At 38.8% G+C, this 11,201-nt stretch overlaps 1 pseudogene; it reads left to right on the top strand.

The window, feature by feature from the left end:
• The first annotated feature begins 9,195 nt into the window (after positions 1–9,195).
• LOC132305654 (small nucleolar RNA R71) lies at positions 9,196–9,294 on the top strand (annotated as a pseudogene).
• The last annotated feature ends 1,907 nt before the right edge of the window (positions 9,295–11,201 follow it).

Raw genomic sequence — 11,201 nt, 5'->3', positions numbered from 1 at the left:
GATAGATAAAGGTACTAGAATGCCTAAGCTTGAGGGATTTAAATACGCACTTTTCAGTGCTCATCATCAATCCCTTTGAGTGTCTTTGCACTTAGCACCCTAAAGCCATCTGGTTTAGGAGTTGCTGGCCTAACACTTGCTACATGGGTTAGTTAGAAAGCTTAAGGGACTTAGGCATTGCACAGTCTTTCACAGAAATAAAAATAAATAAATATGGTTCGTTGGAGTTTGTAGCCTTGCTAACTTAAGTTATTAAGCCCTAGGAGTGTCTTTACACTTAGCACCCTAAAGCCATCTGGTTTGGGAGTTGCTGGACTAACACTTGTTACATGGGTTAGTTAGAAAGCTTGAAAGACTTAGGCATTGCACGACCATAATATGTATGTAAATAAATAAATAAAATGTGTGTGTATTTTAAATAAATCATGCCTTAGAGACCTTATTTAAAAGGGAAATTCAATTATTTGAAGGCTTGTGTTTTGAAATTGGAGAAAGAAAGTAAAAACTGCATATTGGGAATCCGGTTCACTTTAACTGAAGCTTGAGATGATTTCTATTATAGATATGACAATTGAAGTATTTATATAGACTATGATATTAATACATGAGAGTTGAAAGATGATTACCCATTTTGTTTTATCAATGCTTCATATACATAAGGTAGTTTTCATAATGATTCCATCTCCAATGTTCTCTATCTTCCAAGTTTGAAAATGAGCTTTGTGCATCTTCATGCACCATATTTGATGTTTGTGGGTAACATTCCTGTTAAACCATCACGAGACTTCACTCGTCCTCTAAGGATGCCTAGGGGTTTAAAAGGCTTGTTGCATATGCTAAATGCAATCGTCGCTCTCACGAAAGAGGAGATTTATTGTCATTTCATTAAGTGTTTTCATTCTAGTTTTGCTAAGGGACTAGCAAAATGAAAGTTTGGGGGTGTGATAAGCGCCAAATATTGTATATTCAAGCACCCTTACTTGCATTAGTTAAGTCCATTATTTGATTATTTTATATAGATTATCTTCATTTGCATGTTTTTATATATTTTCAGGTTTGTTTCCCAAAAAGGAATAAAAATGATGTTTTGATGAGTTCTTGAATATCAAAGTGTGCAATGTTGAAGTTTACAGCCTGGCAGCAGTGGAGTTTGACTTTGCTCATCATTTTTGACCTAACAAACTTAAGAATTGGACTTCTACTAAAACATAGCATACTTTTAGCCTTGAATTAGCTTTCTAAATCATCAAATGGTTCTTCATTTGGAGTTTGGAGTAAAGAGTTATGGCCTTTTTACCAAAGGTGCGCAGAACAGCCTGGCAGCAGTGAAGTTCGACTTTGCTCTTCATTTTCAACCCACCAAACTTAAGAATTGGACTTCTATTAAAACATAACATACTTAGAGATTTGAGTTATCTTTCCAAATCATCAAACTTTTCATCATTTTGAGTTTGGAGTAGGGAGTTATGACCTTTTTACCAAAGGTGCACAGAACTGAGGAACATCCGGGGGCGCCAGCGAGAAACCCGCTGGCGCCCGCCAAAATGGGCAACGAGCTCATGCACCTGCAGGCGCCCGCCGATTTACAGAGATCTCTTCACCCACTCCATGATTTTTGCTCAAATTTGTCCCCTTTGACTAAATGAATGGCTAGGCTTCCTTCTAGGGATTTCTAAGCCACGAATTGGGGGAGATAGATAAGATTTTTAGGATATATTTGGTGGCTTGTATGATGTAAAAAGATATCTCTCATTCTTGGAAGGTTTTTAGAGAGAGAAAGTAGAGTTCTTGAGGTTTTGGGTATTTTGGGTCCTCTAAGCACGAAAATGGAGGGGGTTTTCATCTCTCATCCTTCTTCTCTTGCATCCATGAGCAACTAACTCCCTATCCTAAGGAGGTGATGAAGCCATTCTTTGTAAGCATGCTATAATCTTGTTTTGATTTGGGGAATGAAGTGTTTATGTAATCTTTTCATATTCTAGAGACTTACACATGCTGTAAATATTATTCAATTCAATAAATGATTGTGTTAAATATATTATCTTGTCTTAGATTGTATGTTTTCATGATTATAGGGCTTACATCTCCTCAGTGAGAATGGAGATGAGAATATGAAATGGTTTTAATGGCATGTTATATGGAAGATTTGATAGTTTATAGCTTAGGGTCTCCCTTTTGATGGATTATTCTTAGCTTTTGACTTCATGTGCACTTATCACACAAATTGAGGACTTTGATGGTTCATAGCTTAGGAAGGATATTTCATGCTATACCTTAGCTTAGATAGATGAATTATACCAACCTTTAGTGGATTATACTTAATTCTTGAATGTGTGAACTTCTTGAAGATATTGTAGTTGTCTTGCGTTTCTACACATCATGATTACATGTATATTTTGGCCCCCAAGTTATTTGTAAGCAAGCATGTTTACATAGTTGATGGTGAATTCAATTCCCTAGACCACTTTTTCTAGATTTCTTCCTCTTAAATTCCTTGCATTTATTGCTTTAAGCACATTTCAATTCTAGTGACTAAGTGACAAATCAACAAAACTCTATATCCCCCTTTTATCATTCTAAAAGTGATTTCAAAGACCTTGGTTGCCATAAACTAGCAATCCCAATGGTTCGACCTACCTGACGAATAGCCCTATTTTACAATGATTTGTGCTATTGTAAAAGGGTTGATTTATAATTGAAATCGATTCGTCGATCTTATATAACCAATTCAATAATCAACAAAGTATGTACCCCACAAATGAATGCTAGTGTGCGCCTGTGCTAGTGTAGAATACTATAGTGAATCTCAAAACAATCACAAAATCATAATGATGTGGACCACAAATGTAAGCAAGATATCAATCTTTCGAAAAATTTACTCCTAAATGACTTCCACAAGGCATACAAGGAGTATTGGAGTCTCAAGTCAAGCAATTTTTAAATTTTAAGCAATATAGTCCTCAAAAGATCAAAATTATAGCTAGATACGAACCAATCATAGAAATATCCTTCAAATACACAAGTCATGCTCAAAATTTGAATTTAAAACTAACACTTTAAAGCACCATTCCCCCCAAACTTAAATGGCACAATGTCCTCAATGTGCAAAGAGAACAAAGGAAAGAGTATACCAGTGCAGCTAAGGCATAGAAAGATCAGGACTGAAGTATCCGAAGTGGGTGGCACGGCCCCCCCAAACTTGGGATGAACTGTAGTCCTGAAAATTGGCACTTGGATAAATTCATCAGATAACAAAATGGGATAATCAGTGCACAGTGTACATGTAAGTGTAAATGGGGTAAACAGATAAAGAAATGAGAGAGGTGTAAGGGTGGTCCTGAAAATTGTGTAGCACTCTCTCATTGAAGTCACTGTGATGCACCTGATGGAGTCAAACATACAGATATGAGAATATAATCATATGACATCCATAGCAAAAATAGATATATAAAATAGATAAAGTGCAGGTACAATAAAAATATCAAGACAGACCAGCTGTAAGAATAATAATATACAGTGACAAAAGTAAAGTATCAATAGGAGAGAGGGATCATGAGATAAAAGGGACTGTGAGCTCAGGAGGATGAGGTAGGACGGGCAGGTTAGGCTCCGCGTATGTTTCTAGATAGATCTCAGAACATGGTCGCGACATCTGTGCGAAAGGCAGCAAAATCAGCTATGTGGGCTGTGAGCTCAGCTCGGATGGCAACAACAGTATCCTCAAGCATCTACAGACGTACTCCAAAGCCGAGGGTCAGATCTGGAGCCTCAAGTATAGATGAATCAGAAGAAAGCTCTTGAGTCTGCTCCTGCTCATGAATGGGCGACCTAGCTGGAGAGTACTGCTCTGTGTCGTCAGCAGGGCGCTCTAAGTCGATATCTATATGCTCGGCAGCTGGATCGACTGGTACGTTGTCCGTTGTGGGATGTGCTGCTGCTGCCTCTGCTGGTGCCTGTGCCTGTGCCTGGGCCTGTGCCCGTGCCTCCTCCTCCTCTAACTCCGCTACAGCTACTACTACGTGGTCCTGCAGGGGAGTAATGATGGATCGGTAGCTCTTATCCCAGTCCTTCTTCAAGAAGTGACAGGAACCTCTCTCGGGGTGCTCCCGAGGATGGATAGGGTAGCTCTGATCTATGAGAATCTGGGTGATGAGGTGGCTAAAAGGAAGAGACTTACCCCGTCTGGGCGTCTCCTTGCTGATGTACTCGTCATACAGCTTCCTTATCACTCTCCAAATGAGCGCGGGAATGGACACCCAGTGCCCGGTGTAGAAGGAGTAGAGCGCTGTCAGATAATCGCCCCTTCTCTGAATCTTGTGCCCCGCCATGTATATATTCCGATAGAGAATGGAATTGGTGAACCATAGGTCGTCGGGAAGGAATGTCTGGGTGGCGAAGGTTTTGCCACTGGCATGATGACCTATGAGAAAAACTGTCGTGTCGGCATAGGAAGGCCTGTATAGCCTCGGATATGCGTCCTAAAGCTCTGGAGGACATCTGTGTGGACAGCAGCAAGAGCGGGCTAGAGAGTCCACTGTGATGGTGATCGGATGGCCATCGACAGAAGTGACTAGCTCTGCTGTGGTACGCAGCGATGGTCGGAGGTTCTGGTAGAACAACCGTACCAGCCGTGGGTAGACCGGCTCTGTGACGGGGGCAAGAATAGTGGCCAGGCCCCTCTGTATGATGTTATAGTAGGCGGATCGGGTCAGTACTGATCTAGAGAAGAAGGCCGTGTCGAACTCTGACTTATGGTCGATCGTCATGTGCGCATATCGAGGCACGGGCCTATCACGTTCCAGATGAGCTGGCTGAGCTGGTATAAGTGAATGCTCAGCTCCATGATGGGGTAGAGATGGTGATGGAGTGAATGTAGGATGAGACGCAGAGGTGGATGGTATGTGGTCATCCTCAGCCTTATGAGATGGTGACTGAGGTGGGGTAGCCTGTGCTGGCTCCTCCGGTGCATAAGAGGGCTCTGCTGGCTCCTCTGTCCGTGGCCTAATATGTCGGGTGGGCCCGTGTTTCCTGTTGGCAACGGTCTTCCTCTTAACCATGGCCTGCAAAAAGGAAAAGCTTGTAATGGGAGTTAGTGCCAGAATAAGAAATTTTAAGCACGATATAGAAACATATATGTCAAGTAAACTACACAAAACAAATATGACATGAATCTATGCAAGTGGTAGAATATGAAACATGTTAAACAATGCGAGTATGAAATGCGTCCAATGTGGAATATCACAGGCATTGGGCATAGATATGATAGCATGAACGTAAGATATGCTGAATTAAGTGTGTGTGAGATCTGTGAAGTTCGATCGATCATAATAAAACGTGAAATCGATCACAAAAGTTGGATCGATCGAAAATAAGTGAGATCGATCTCATAACTTCGATGGATCGAAGACATGAGTTCGATCGATCTCTCAAGATCAATCTAAGATACAAGTTCGATCGATCGAACTGTGCGACGTTGAAAACTCAAAGGTCATAGATCTGTGATTTTGGAAGTATGGGGCCCACACGAACGTGTTCGTGGGCCCTTCAACACATCAAATCAACAATACCCATCACTGAACGAAGCCCAAACTCCCAATATGAGATTAAAATCCCAAAATATGCAAAATATATACACGAAGCAACACATATATATATATATGGAAATACAGTGCTTCGAAGCTCAACAATGGTAGATTTGATTATGTAATAAGTATGGATTCGACATCTAAAGCATGGATACATGAAATCTAAGCCAAAAATCAATCATGGTGCCTTGGATCTTACCTCGACGAAGGAGAAAAGTGGAAATGATACGAAGAAGATGAGATCCGAGATACAACAAAGAGAGAGAGTGATTCGGGGTGAGCTTGATGACGCCGGAGGTTCGCCGGAGACAATGACGAAGATGGATGCACAGTGACGCAGAGAGGGGATACTAGGTTTGCAGAGAGGGTGAGATCGATCTAAATGATCGATCTTGAGAACCCTCAATTCTATTTTTAAAAACATTCCCAACAGAGTTCGATCGATCGAACTTCAACTGCGATCGATCGGACTTTGATGAACTCTCTTCAAAGTATTTTTCGATTTTTTAAATATTTTTTTTTTTTTTTGAAAATTGCAAAATTAAAAATTGAAAATTGGAATTAAAATTAAAATAAAATAAAATATTTTTGGGTTGTTTTTTTTTTTTTTAATTTTATATAATAAATAATAATAATTAAGAACTAATTAAAATAAAATATTTTTGAATTTTTTAAAAAACTTTTTGAAAAATATCATAAAATGAAATGAAATGAAAATAAAATAAAAGTGAAAATATTTTTGGATTTTTGAAATTTTGAAAAGTCAAAACAAAGTCAAAATAATGGAATGAAGAACTGAGATCGATCAAAATAAGAGTTCGATCGATCAGACATAGAGCAAAAAAATGCAGGTTTCTGGCTCAGAAAATTGGCTAAGTGTTAGAACTTGAAGATCAATCGAACTTTAAAGTTGGATCGATTGAAGAACTTTCAGATTGATCTTGGAATGTTTCGATCGATCAGACAGAGAGGTGAAATATGCAAGTTGATGCAGGCTCAAAAATTTTCTAAGTGTTGAATCATGAGATCGATCGAACTTAGAAGTTGGATCGATCGAAGGTCTCTTGATCGATCTAGGAATTGGTTCGAACGATGGGACAGAGAGGTGATTTAGATGCAAGTTTTTGCAGGTCGAAAATTTTTCTAAGTGTTGGATGCAGAATGGAGTTCGATCGATCGAACTCAGGTTTGAGATCGATCGAACTATGCAGAATGCTCAATAATGACATGAAATCTCATGCAATCCTCACCAAAGTTCCTTTCAATGCATATGAACCAAAAACAAGTATCTAGACTTCACAAGAAATGAAATGAAAGATAGAAATAGGGGAGGAATAGGGTTTGATACCCTACGAATGCTTTTGCTAGTTTTTAACGTCTCTAGCAAGACATTAGGCTCTTTTAGCCTGGATAAAAGATCTTATAATGCATCCCCTCCTTATTGGGGTGATAGATGCTTTGAACTCCACCCAACAAATGGTTCTTTGAAGAACTTATTGGATTAAGCTCAAAAGAAACCTTTGGTCCCTTGTCTATGCAATCACAACCTTTGGGCTTCCATGCCCTTTCAAAGCAAGAATTTGAAATAATATTTTCAGAATGCAAGGTTGAAGATAATCCTTTGGAAGTTTTGGTCTTACACAAAAGCTCATTTCCTTGACATTGAAGATCATAACATTAAAAATCATGACATTTATCTGCAACATTAACTTCTCCTTCATATTTGTCAAATGAATTGGGTGTGGGTTTAAAGATATTCAACTTCACCTTCATGTGGCTAAATGAGATCTTCATTATCCCCGTCCTACAATTGATGTTGGCATTAGCGGTTGCCAAGAAAGGACAGCCAAGGATAACGGGAATTTGGCTCTTAGGATTGGTGACCGGTTCCGTGTCTATGACAACGAAATCAATCGGAAAGAAGAATTTGTCAATTTTAATCAAAATATCCTCAATTATTCCCCTAGGCTTCTTAATGGATCGGTCGGCAAGTTGCAAAACTATCGACGTCGGTTTCAATTCACCTAGGCCCAATTTGACATAAACCGAGTATGGAAGAAGGTTAACACTTGCTCATAAGTCAAGAAGCACCCGATTAATGATATGATCACCAATAATGCATGATGTAGTGGGTGAACCAGGGTCCTTAAACTTTGGAAGAGTGTTATGTTACAAAATTGAGCTTACTTACTCGGTCAAAACCACTTTTCTTGGTGCTTGGCTCTTGTTCTTCCGCTTTTGGGTGCACAAGTCTTTCAAGTATTTGGCATAAACCAGAATTTGCTTGATTGCATCCAATAGTGGAAGATTAACTTTCACTTGCCTAAACATTTCCATAATTTCATTGGTTTTTGCCTTTTGCTTGTCTTTTGAAATGGATCCTTTTAAGGTATCCGAAAATAGAACCTTTGGTTCAAACACTTTTTCAAAATTTTCTTTTAAACTCTCTTCAACACAAGAAGTTTTCAAATCATTTTTCACCAAAACCTTTTCAACATCATTTTTCAAAATTTCTTTTTTAAACACATTTTTTAAGACTTTCTCATTCACAAGATCATGTATATGTAATGAAGGAGGAATGGGATGTGAAACGAGACAGGTGACAACTTGAGGTTGCACTGGTTCACTCTCTTCATTGGACATTCCAACTTGATTGTCCACAATCCTACCACTCTGCAAAGTAGTCACCGCATTAACATGTTCAATGGTGTGGCCTTCTGATGAGGGATGGGTTTCCACAACACATTGTTACTTAGGTGGGGTATTTATAGGCATCTTTCCCTTCTCTTTTGTATTGAGAGTGCTTGTTATTTGCCCTACTTGGGTTTCTAGCTTCGCAATAGATTGAGAGTGAGAATGAAGCAATTGAGTGTTAGCCTCTAAAGTGCCCAAAACATTCAACACTTTTTCTTCAAAGGCGGGACTTCTAGTATTTCCTTGGGAATTAGATTGGTTAGGAAAATGAGAATTAGAAAATTGATTCCCTTGTGATTGATAAGGTCGATAACCTTGGGATCCTTGGTTTTGAAGTGGAGGTGGAATGTACTTCCCTTGAAAACCGCCTTGGGAAGGGTTTGAGCCCTCTCCTTGGTTTTTCCAAGAGAAATTCGGATGATTCCTCCAACTTGGATTATAATGAGTACCATAAGGATTGTTCCCTTGGTTCACAAAAGCCGCATTGACTTGTTCATTAGGTTCATTTTGGACTTGTCCGTGAGGACAATGAGAAGTAGAATGAAAAACACTAGAACAAGTCATACATGTTTCAATTGATGCACGATGAGAATGGTTAGGGAAGGAAGATACTTGGTTCGCCGAGTTTTGGTTAATCAAAAATTGATCAAACCTTTGAGATAAAGATTTCATTCCGGCGGCTATTTCATTTGAATGGTCGACTTGATGTAAGCCAACACTCTTCCTACCTTGTGAATTTCTACCATTCTTGGATGATAGTGTTCTATGCAAAGAATTTTCACTCATGCTCTCATAAAGACGCCACACGTCATCCTCATGCCTATTAATGTATGAGCCACCCATGGAAGCATCAACCATGCCCTTATAGTTGTCCAATAAGCTCTCGAATAAATATTGAACTAATTGCCATTTGGGCATGTCATGATGTGGACACTTCTTAAGCAATTCATTGAAGCGTTCCCATGCCTCATGAAATGTTTCTCCATCTCCATGTGAAAATTTTCGAATTGAGGTTCTCATGACATTGGTCTTAGAAACCGGATAGTACTTCTTCAAGAACTCTTGTTGCATTTCTGCTTAATGAGTGATTAAAAAAGGCCTAAGATTGTTAAACCAATATTTTGCCTTGTCTTTTAAGGTGAATGAAAAAAGTTTGAGTCTTAAAACCTTTTCCGGCATATCCGTATATTTTATGGTGGAACATACTTCAAGAAACTTATCCAATGCTTGTAAGGTTCTTCACTTGGAAGTTCATGATAGTTAGGAAGCATTTGAATGGTTTGTGGCTTAATTTCATAATGATGTGCTCTAAATGGAGCTAATTGGATGCATGTAGGTGCATTATACTCGTTAGGCACATAATGGTCTTTTAAAGCAAGAGGTGGATTACCTACTTGAGGTGCAACATGAACACCTTGGTTTTGAATTCTTTGATTATTGATGGGAGATTGTGGAGCATACATTGGCCTTGGCATTCCATATGGAACTTGGCCTTGTTGTTGTGGTGGTTGGTGAATGGATGGCCTAGGTATGCGTAATAGTACTTGTATGTTCTCATTGTGCACATTCGGATGAAGGATACCTTGTTGGTCTATGTGACCAAGGTCCTCAACATGATTATTATTATGGTTATCCATTGGTAGATTGGCTCTATTTGAACTTCCTCTTCCCCTAGGATTTCTAACGATAGATTTAAGATGCAAATCAAAAGGGACAAGAGTTGGTCTCAATGAACGACGTCTGTGCATGCACAATGCAAAACACAACAAGCACAAAGAATGACAAACACTATGTCTTCACAACAATGCAATTAGACTTCTTCCACAAATACTTAATTCATACTCCTATACTTTAGCAACAATGATGCAACGAACAATTAAAAATAAGCCTCTACGCGGGCCGACGATTTAACTAAGGGATTGAGTAAAGAAAGTCTCACAAAGATCCTTTAACACTTCAACTCCAAATTTAAAGCTTAGCTTATCAAATTTTTAGAATTTTAAGCTTTTTTTCTTACTTGCTTAGCTTGAATGCTCCTTTGCTTACTTCCTCTCCAACAATGCACCTTGTCAAATAAGAACAACACAATAAGTAACCAAAAAGAAAAATAAAAATAAAGTAAAGACACGATCAAAAGAGTACTAATCCTAATTGATTCCGCAATTCCGACGTTGCCTAATCTAATCAATTAAATCCTCGGCAACGGCGCCAAAAATTGATGCGGCCTGGGTGTTGTGCCCCGCCACACCAAGCTTGGTGAGTGTGTGTATTATAAGGCGAGGGCCAAGAGTTTTACATTTATAGAAACCACTACTACCTTTCACTATAAATATAGCTAAGGCGAGTAGGGATCGTCCCAAGGGATTTGTGAGGATCGAGTAATGTCGTGGAATTATTATTAGGGCTAGTAGGTCGAGTGATCAAACAATTGGTTGGTTGGTTGATTAGAGAGCAACTAAATTAAACTAAGTGATAACAAAAGAATGCAATTAAGACTAAGTAATAGAGAGAGATCTTGGGGTTTAGAGGTCACTACTAAGCAATGCATTTCTATATCATTAACAAGTGATTAATGAGGGCAAATGGTGTGTTGCAATATTGGTGTGTGTGTGTTTGGTTGATTCAACAAGCAAGGATAACTAGTCAAGCATGTATTGTCTAAACATCATGTGAAAGGCACAATATATCTAAGCAATGAAGCATATATTGTCTAAACAACATGTGAAAGGCACAATAGATCAAAACAGGTCATTAATCCTTTCATTAAGCTCACAATCCAAATATAATACAAGGATAAAGACATATGCTACTTACATTCAAAAGCTTGGATCATCAAATAACAAGTATGGATTATCCTCCCATTTAACACTACACTACATCTACACTACTAGCATGAGAATAAACTAGGGAAGAGACACAATC

This window comes from Cornus florida, unplaced genomic scaffold (assembly GCF_030987335.1).
Source record: "Cornus florida cultivar Cherokee Brave unplaced genomic scaffold, ASM3098733v1 CherokeeBrave_3.0.0_Hap2_Chr04, whole genome shotgun sequence".
In the NCBI taxonomy this organism is placed as follows: Eukaryota; Viridiplantae; Streptophyta; class Magnoliopsida; order Cornales; family Cornaceae; genus Cornus; species Cornus florida.
This window is presented reverse-complemented; position numbering and strand designations above follow the sequence as displayed.